Here is a 10,133-nt window from a genome sequence, read left to right as displayed (position 1 = left end):
AGAGACAGGTAGACAGACAGACAAAAAAATTCTACAAACAATTAATTTGATTTCTGTTGATCTTATATCCTACTAGGACCTACCACTAGATGTAGTGACGACCTGAAATGCATAGCAGAGAGCCAGTGGATGCAGGGGGTTTTTTTATACAACTTAGAATGGCAAACAAGCTGACGGTCCACCTGATGGAAAGTGGTAACCGTCGCCTATAGACATGAGCAGTATCATGGACATAACAGAGTATACTGTTTCGCTCATGATACCCCCCATGCGTTGCCATTCCTGAGGACTCGGATGTTATTCCTCTGTACCCAGTAAATTCACGCCATATCTCACCCTTCAAACCAAAACACAGCTATGCAAACACAACTGCTTTACGGTTGAAACATGAATGGGACAGAGGTACCCAAGCAATCGACTTTTGTACAAAGTCTCCCTCTTATGTCCAGCAGTGGACCAATAATGGCTGAAATGATGACGATGATAGCTAATGTGATTAAAAAGTAATTTTCAACACAACAACGTCTGGGATTCAGAAGTGGTCGGCACCGAACACTCTCGACAGTGGTCCCGGAGTGGTCAGCCTTAGAGAATACAGATTAATTATTAATTTAGCAAACAAGCCCACAATTTGGCAATCCAATCGAGATGCAAATGAGGCCTTTACTTTGTTGCCGCGCTCAGTTAGGTCATTTGCCGTTTCTTCGCTCGAGTGTCAGTTTAAATGATATTAATACTAATAAATAAATAATAAATAATAGTTGTAAGCTATATATATATATATATATATATATATATATATATATATATTTCTCTGTACTTATTGTTATACATGTATCAATATATGCTGTGTTTGCCTATAAAAAATTGTTACACTTAGTTCTAAGCTCCATAATTGTATATATATTTACATTATTTTGTGGAAACAATTGTTGGTAAATCTAAATAAATAAATAAATACTCGTAATATGGGTATACATTTTATGGGCAACTCTTTCTCGTATCGAGCTGCCCAGTTATGAAAAAAATTCCCTTCCCGCATACAAGAGAGTCCTTCTATTACCTCTTTCAAGAAAAGGCTGACATTATATTTTGTTTCCCTCGAGTCATAATCTTAATTTTTCATTTTTCTAATTTTCATAATTTAGCTGTCAAACCTTAATATCAAACACAACTGGTTTACGGTAGAAACACGAATGGGGCAGAGGTTCCCAAGAAAACGAGTTTCTGGAGACCATCGTGATTAGTTTTTGGTGAATATCACGATGGGCCAACGGATCTGCTTCATCTTCACCTATCATCCTTCACTGGTGCCCCGCCAGCGAATCCCGTTAGCGCAGGCGGGGTTACCATTCCATTATTATCCATTAAAATAGCCATATTGCTAGCAATATAATCTCTCAGGTCGACCTCCACGCGGTTCCCCCTGGAACCCTCATGTTTAATTCTTGTCGAATTCATCATGGTGGACCAACTGACCTGCATTCATTCTCGCCAATCATCTTCCACTGGTGCCTCGTCGGTGTATACCGATTTTTCACCCATTAAAAAAAAGACCTGTCGTTATAATACTTCTAAATAGTATAAGTATAATAATAGTATAGTATAATATAAGTCTAAAATAACTTTAATAAGTTAACTGTTCAGTTTACTAACCTCTTAATTAATTAATTCAGTCACATTCAGGCTCAATTATCGTACATTCTAGATTTGTTAACTTTTAAAACAAAATTAACTGTAAGCAATCAATCTTCGCAGAATGTCTCGTTGATACGACTTGAATATTCCTTTAATTTTATATATATATATATATATATATATATATATATATATATATATATATATATATATATATATATATATATATATATATATATATATATATATATATATATAGTATCAAATGAAATTAATATTTATTTGCTAAAAACAGTTTTACATTGATGGTTAACTCTGTGAATTACACACTAGGCGTGTGTGAGCCTGTATCGTGTAATTCAGAAATGCGATTTAGCCATGGTGATATATTAAGTTCTTGGCTGACATATAAAAATACATAAATACATATACTATATGTATATATTAAGAATTTTACACTAAAACTGTTTACTTGAATTTTCCACTAAGTATAAGAAAACTTTTAATTTGTAGAGACCTACCTTGTAGATTCCCGATAGAAACACATTCACGGTAGAAACACGAACGGGACAGAGGTGTCCAAGTAAACGACTTTTGTACAAAGTCTCCCTCTGGTGTTTAGTATTCGTTTAGCATTTTAAATATTTAACACGGGAGCCTGCTATTAGTAAAATGTAAATAGTGTCTCTTTACAGTTCGAATGTTCTACGTCCGCGGAATATTAACACTGCTCGCTTTTAATTTAAGAAAATATAAGAAATTGACTTTTTTTTATATACAACTTAGAATGGCAAACAAGCTGACGGCCCACCTGATGGAAAGTGGTAACCGTCGCCTATAGACATGAGCAGTACCATGGACATAATAGAGTATACTGTTTCGGCCATGATACCCCCTATGTGTTGCCATTCCTGAGGACTCAGGTGTTATTCCTCTGTACCCAGTAAATTCACGCCACATCCCACCCTTCAAACCGAAACACAGCCATGCAAACACAACTGCTTCAAGGTTGAAACACGAATGGGACAGAGGTACCCAAGCAATCGACTTTTGTACAGTCTCCCTCTGGTATAGAAAATATGTGATCGTGAAATATACGTATATATATATACGTATATATATCGTATGATCGTATAGACTCGTGTTCATATAGAAAATACCGATAAAGTTATTGCTAAATTCAAATCTTATTTACTCAAATAGACTGTAGTGCTCTGAAGAATTGTTCGGATTGACACCTGCTGCTGATTTTCACCATCGTACAACCAGCTAAACTAAAAATAAAATTTCATCCCCACCATCTGGACAAGTGGCGGTCCTCCACCGTGCGTTTTGCAAGGCACTCTCTCCCACGCACAACCACTCTTTGGAATCAACTTCCAGCAGCAGTATTTCCGAACCAATACGACAACATAACCTTCAAGAAAAGAGCATATTTCTTTTTAAAAGGCCGGCAGCACACCTGCAATGCCATTAGTGTTGTGGGTGATCATGGGCGGCGGTAGTCTCTTACCATCAGGTGAGCCGCATGCTCCTTTTCCCTTCTGTGTTGTAAAAAAAAACTTATTTAGAAGCACTTGTAAATCAGACAATTTTTTTAATCTACTAAGTACTCAGAGTGAGAAGGAAAAAGAAAAGAAGGAAATGGACTTATAGTTTACCGGATCACTTTTAATCCCATCTTTAAAAAGCGATATAATTTTACTAAATTTTATTAAATTTGGAAACTTACTGTCGTCTATACAATTATTAGAGATAAAAGCAATGTTATGTGCATATATGTTTTATCATTTCAGCCGTTAACTGTCCACTGCTGGACATAAGCCTTTCCCATAAGGGGAGTTTTGCCAATAGTTGCCACGCTTGGCAGGCGGGTTAGACAAGACCGCAGTTAGACTTTTAAATATATTTTAAGATATATATGTGTATATAGGTTTTAGCTATTTAGGTTGAAACGATTACGTTTTTTATGGGAAAAGGTATAAATCCCGCGAGAAATTTACATAAGACATTTTCTTTCCCCATAAATTTTATAGAAAACCATTGCATTGGCCCGTAACTTCGTACGTGTGGATTATGGTAGTTGAAAACTACTAGTGACTGGGTAGAACCGTATTAAGATAAAATATACATTAAATTTTAAGTTAAACCTTCAAGAATACAATTGTTTAAACCGCATGTATTTTGGTGCGGTAATTTTTGCGTTGTATTGGAACGAACATGCAATTGGACGGACAGACAAAAATATAAAAATTATTGCGTTGGCTTTTTTTTATACAATTTAGAATGGCAAACAAGCTGACGCCCCACCTGATGGAAAGTGGTAACCGTCGCCGATAGACATGAGCTGTACCATGGACATAACAGAGTATACTGTTTCGCCCATGATACCCCCCATGCGTTGCCATTCCTGAGGACTCCGGTGTTATTCCTCTGTACCCAGTAAATTCACGCCATATACCACCTTTTAAACCGAAACACAGCCACGCAATCACAACTGCTTTACAGTGGAAACACGAATGGAACAGAGGTGTCCAAGCAAACGACTTTTGTATAGTCTCCTCTGGTGTTTTTTTGTTTTTATTTTTATTGTTCTTATTAAGTCCCTCATATTTTAAAAAAAATATCTTTTATATCTCTTATATACAGACATCGCCTTGTTACAATTTTGTTATATTAATAAAATAAGTAGCCATATCAATGATACTATTTTAGTGTTTTTCTTTTTTTATTCATTCAAATTTTTGTCATCCATCACTCTGAAGGTGTGCCGTCAGCTTGTTTGCCATTCTGAGTAGCATAAAAAGATATGTATACAATAAGGTGTAAGGTTCATCAAAAACACATATATTTTTTATAATATTATATTTTTTTAGGGTTAGCAGCATGTGTGAGGTCCCAGGTGATGTTTTTAGGTCGTAACAAGCGTATTTTATATTTGTCAAACATTTTTAATGCTTAACCCTAAATTTGGGTATCACAAATTATTAATAGGTTAAAATAATGCCTTCCGACAACCCTATTCACGTTTTTATTCTATATTTTTTTACATTGTTAATAATTTATTTAATACTAGCTGCCCGTCCCGGCGTCGCACCGGTGGAAATTTTAACATTTTAAAAAGTGGCCATTAAGGCTGCACACGCGACGGAAGCTTAAAAATGGAGTAACTTCTCCCGTCTTCCCAACATTTCCCTTCACTGCTCTGCTCCTATTTATTGTAGCGTGATGAAAATTATACTATAACCTGCTCAGAAGTGTGAAGAATAATTGTACCAAGTTTCGTTAAAATTCGTCGAGTAGTTTTTGTTTCTATAACGAACATACAGACAGACAGACAAAAATTTTACTGATTGCATTTGTGGCATCAATATCGATCACTGATCACCGCCTGATAGTTATTTTGAAAATATATTTCATGTACAGAATTGACCTCTCTACAGATTTATTATAAGTATAGATTTAATCATATTTTATTTCTCCAACGTTGTGGTAAGTAAAAATATAAAAATAGAAGCGTGAATCTTCGAATCGATGAAGGAATTCTGGATTGATTGTTAGAATATTACGAAGTACGTAAAATAAGACGGTAAGGCTTCGATAAAAGTGAAATGTAACCAATGAAATTGTAATTAGGAGTGACCAGAACAACCCAAGTGTTATTGCCTCTCAGATAAATATATACATAGCTATAGATCTTTATTAGCACACTTCTATTGATTCTGCAAACTACGCCGCAGAGATTTCGTACAGGATTCGTTTGTTTGGGTACCTCTGTCCCATTTATATTGTTCTTTAAATTATATGATATACAGTATAAGAGAAAAAGGTGCAAGATGTCAGGTGAAGTGTCAACTGACGGAGTAATGAGGTAATAAATATAAAAAAAATCCAACCGAAATGAGTACCTCCTTCTTTTTGAAGTCGGTTAAAAAGGCATATATGAATTCAAATTCAAATTTAAACAACTTTTATCCAAATAGACTTGTTTACAAGTATTTTTAAATCGTCATTTTTTATGAATGCAGCGTTCGGAAAGTCGTCATCTGTTGAGAAGAGCCCGCAAGAGACTCAACAGTTACTCTTTTAAATCTCTGTTAACATTATGTGTATTTATTTAAATGTATTATGTCTAAAATTACATGGTCGTTAAAAGCACGTGCACGATCGACTAACACCATGCACATTTGTCATTCGAGTAATCGTGTAATAAATAAGCTATGAATATTCATTATTATATTATATATCATATATAATATAATATTATTATGAATATTATTTATTATATATATAATAAATAAGTATTATGATGCCTTTCTAAGGGTTCAAAGACCTGAGCTCTGGGGTGGGCGTTAGACAATTTTGAGGTGGGCACGCCTCAATCACCACCATCTGCGTAATGGTTGCGGATTCAATCATCGCATAACACAAACATTTTTAATCACGAGTTTGACTGTCTGAATGTTTTCTAAGTATTTTTCTAGTGTGTATATATTAAAAAAAAATTTCAGTATTTCTATTCGTCGTCTAGTATTTATAGTAAAAACTCTGTTTTGATTAACTAGATGTACAGCGCCATCTAGTTATTTATTTATTACTTATTCAATCTAGATTTTTTTTATACAACTTAGAATGACAAACAAGCTGACGGCCCACCTGATGGAAAGTGGTAACCGTCGCTTATAGACATGAGCATTACCATGCACATAACAGAGTATATATTACAGATTACTAACAATCCCTTCCTCGCTAATCTACATGTTTACGTACTGTGTGGTTTTAAAGGAATTTTCTCCCGTTAACGCTCAGGCTGTGGAATGAGCTGCCTACCGTTTTCTCTAGAGACTATATAGTACGTTTTTTAGGGTATATTAAGTTTTTTTAGGATCGACAACGCGCACTTGATCCTGGTATTACAGGCGTTTATAGTCTACAGTAACCGTTTACCATCAGACAGGCTGTCTGCTTGATTGCCACTTTCGTGATATTAAAAAAAATCTACATTTATCTTAATCACGCAAAAGTGTTGTTTATTGCAAATGGATATAAATTATTTACAAAACGTTTTTAATTGGATAATCGCAAAAAAGGAAACGAGATCACGAACGAACGATAGTTAAACACGAACGCAACGTTTGTACATTTAGGAATTCTAATAAAAGCGTTTTGAATACTCCTTTGTTTGCAAACGCCAATACGACCGGCCACTGACATGGTGTAATGAAATACGTTGCTTTAAGGGAAACGCTTCCAAATATCATTCTATTTTAATACATATTGGTCATACCAATACAACTTCAAGCGATATACCGGCACAAATATAGCGGCTCGCTAACTACCCTATAAATTTTTGATTTTTCTATTTGCGCTGTTAAAAAGACTGTTGCGTGATTCCTTGAGAGAAACACTGTTAACTTGTTCTATTACGTTCTTTTATACTAGATTTGTAAGTTTTTCAAAATATCAAAGACAACTTTCGAGGCGAATTACTATTTAGTACCAGTGCGTGTTGCCAGTGATGAGTTACGGAACTGAAACGTGCTCCTACACCATTGCCCGTATACAAAAGCTACTCAGCGGGCTATAGAGAGGGCTATGCTCGGAGTCTCTTTGCGTGATAGAATCCGAAACGAGGATATCCGCAAAAGAACCAAAATAACCGACATAGTCCGAAGGATAAGCAAGCTGAAGTGGCAATGTGCTGGTCAGATAGCTCGATACCGATAACCGATGGGGAAGTAAGGTTATACATACTTAGCAGACATGATATACACATATAGATACATATACATAGTATTGAGAGTCTCCATATTTTACAATGAAGCAGTAATGTTATGCAATCACAAGGAGTTACATGCTTTTTTTGTATTACATATACTAATATTACAAACTAGCTTTTGTCCAACATTTCGTCGAAACACTAGGTGTCATATCGTATAGGGAGGTATAAGGCATAAGGATATGGCCTGGGATAGAGCTGGCTGGAGGAAGATGCAAGAATTAGTTGCACCGACAAGAGGTAACTCTTAAATGAAAAGAGAAATGATTTATTAAAAAAAATCTGAAACCAACGCCATTTATCAGATCCAATTATGAATGTGAACCATCCAGCGACCCCATTTAATAAATACATAAAAAATTTCATAAAAATTGGTCGAGCGATTAAGAAGTTCATGGTAGAGACATACGTAAAAGGATTATAATAATATATGAGTATGTACGTATATATATATTGTAGATATATATGTTTCGATTATTTCAAAATGGACGTACATTTTATTATTACGGTCTCGCCAAATAATACTTCACAATTTTCTCTTCTTACAGATACGGAATTAAATTGTCGCACAATATTGTTGATAGGAAATTGTGTTGACGTCCAAATGTTACGTGGACTAGGGTCCAGACAGCTAGGTAGATAACTTATAATAGAGAAAAGTTCTGCTACGAGAAAACGAAAGGAAATGTATTGAGCCAGTAACGACGTAAATTAATCACTCTAATTACAATAAAAACGTGCCTACCAAATACTGTTGGGATCCTATAAAAACTGAGCAAAACTGGGCTGGTGTATTTTTATTAATGGATGATAATGGAATGGTAACCCCGCCTGTGCTATCGGTATACACTGGCGGGGCACCAGTGAGAGATGATAGGTGAGAATGAAAAGGGCAGGTCAGTTAGCCCATCGTGAAGAATTCCACAAGAATTACCACGACGGTTTCCAGGGGAAACAGCGTGGAGGTCGACCTTATAGGATATCTGTGTTTGCATGGCTGTGTTTCGATTTGAAAGGTGGGATATGGCGTGAATTTACAGGGTACAGAGGAGTCGTACACCTGAGTCCTCAGGAATGGCAACGCATGGCGGGGCGGGTATCATGGGCGAAACAGTATACTCTGTTATGTTCATGATACTGCTCATGTTTATAGGCGACGGTTACCACTTTCCATCAGGTGGGCCGTCAGCTTGTTTGCTATTCTAAGTTGTATAAAAAAAAATTCGATTTAAAAACATTATTAATATTCTAAATCGGTTTATAAATAATATAGTTCTGAGGTAACCAACATAAAAAAAAATAGAATCGAATTAAGCACCTCTTTCCTTTTGAAGACGGTTCAAAATGTACATTTACTTTCTTATGAAATTGGGTGAAAAGTGCCAATACCATAACTATAAGGAAAACTATTCTTCTTATACAAAGGCCAAGAGAAGTCGACGTAATAAGCCGCGGGTTTCATGAATGTTTGTTTCTATCGATTCCTCGGTCGAAACAAACAAAACCTGGGTGAGAATTTCTCCAAATCGTTAGACACTTTATCGGGAATTCATTTACATAATGTAATAAAAATATTCATTTCATTTTTTTTATAGGAAATACGTGTGTTAAATTTCCGGTGCGTTTTAATATTGAGAGTCAAAATTGAGCCGCTCCTGGGGTGACTCACGCGAAGTGCGCAATAAAGTTTTGCATGTTATTCTTTCAATAACAAAACATTGTCTACGTTCCACGAATATTTACGTTACAATTACTGAGACATTTTTGGAGTTTTTGCGGGTGAAGCGTACTAAAAGCCCCATTTCTAGCAATAATATACTCTGTCAACAGCCCTCTTCTGGGGGGAAAGGGATTGTTAGCATTGGAGTTTGACAGCCCCGTTGCTAGCAATATGCCTTATTAGGTCGAACTCCACGTGGTTCCCCCTGGAAACAATCGTGAACAATTCTTGTGGAATTCGTCACGATGGGCTAACTGACCTGCTTCATCCTCACCTATCATCCTTCACTGGTGCCCCGCCGGTGTATACCGATAGCGCGGGTGGGGTTACCATTCGATTATCATCCATTAAAAAAAAACAGCCCTCTTCTCTATCACCCTGGAAACCCTCATAGTTACGTCCTGTTGAATCCGTTACGATGGGCTATATGACTTGATTTCTTAATTTTCACGTCATTAGTAACACGCACTCAACAGGACAGGTTTAGATTATATAGATAGAGCATCGAGTCTCAAAAACGGATCAACTAATTTGACAATTAGCTGACTTGTTTTTTTATCAATGTTCTAAATACTTACGTATTATTTAATAAATAAAATGACAGCATTTACGCATTAAAACGATGCAGAAATTATAAGACAAAAGAAATATAGAAATTATAATGGAATCACTCATAGCTATTTATCACGCAAAATTGTATGAAAAATTGACCTGCTTTTCTCGAAGCATTTGTGTGTAGACACTCTATCTATATAATCTAGGAGCACAGGCTAGGTTACCATTTTCATTTTAGAGATACCAATTCCTTCCCCTAGCTCATATGGTATCATAGATAATATACTATACTGCGAATAGAACATGTAAAGCGCACAAACTTTGTATAAAGTACTATTCACTGTTAGAGTGGTAATGCAATCACAAAAGGAGACAAGAAATTATGTACTACAACACAATAGAACACTAGTGTGCGTGTAATATGTGAGCACGTGACAGTTC

Source organism: Galleria mellonella, unplaced genomic scaffold (assembly GCF_026898425.1).
Source record: "Galleria mellonella isolate WM207_F2 unplaced genomic scaffold, CSIRO_AGI_GalMel_v1 utg184, whole genome shotgun sequence".
In the NCBI taxonomy this organism is placed as follows: Eukaryota; Metazoa; Arthropoda; class Insecta; order Lepidoptera; family Pyralidae; genus Galleria; species Galleria mellonella.
This window is presented reverse-complemented; position numbering follows the sequence as displayed.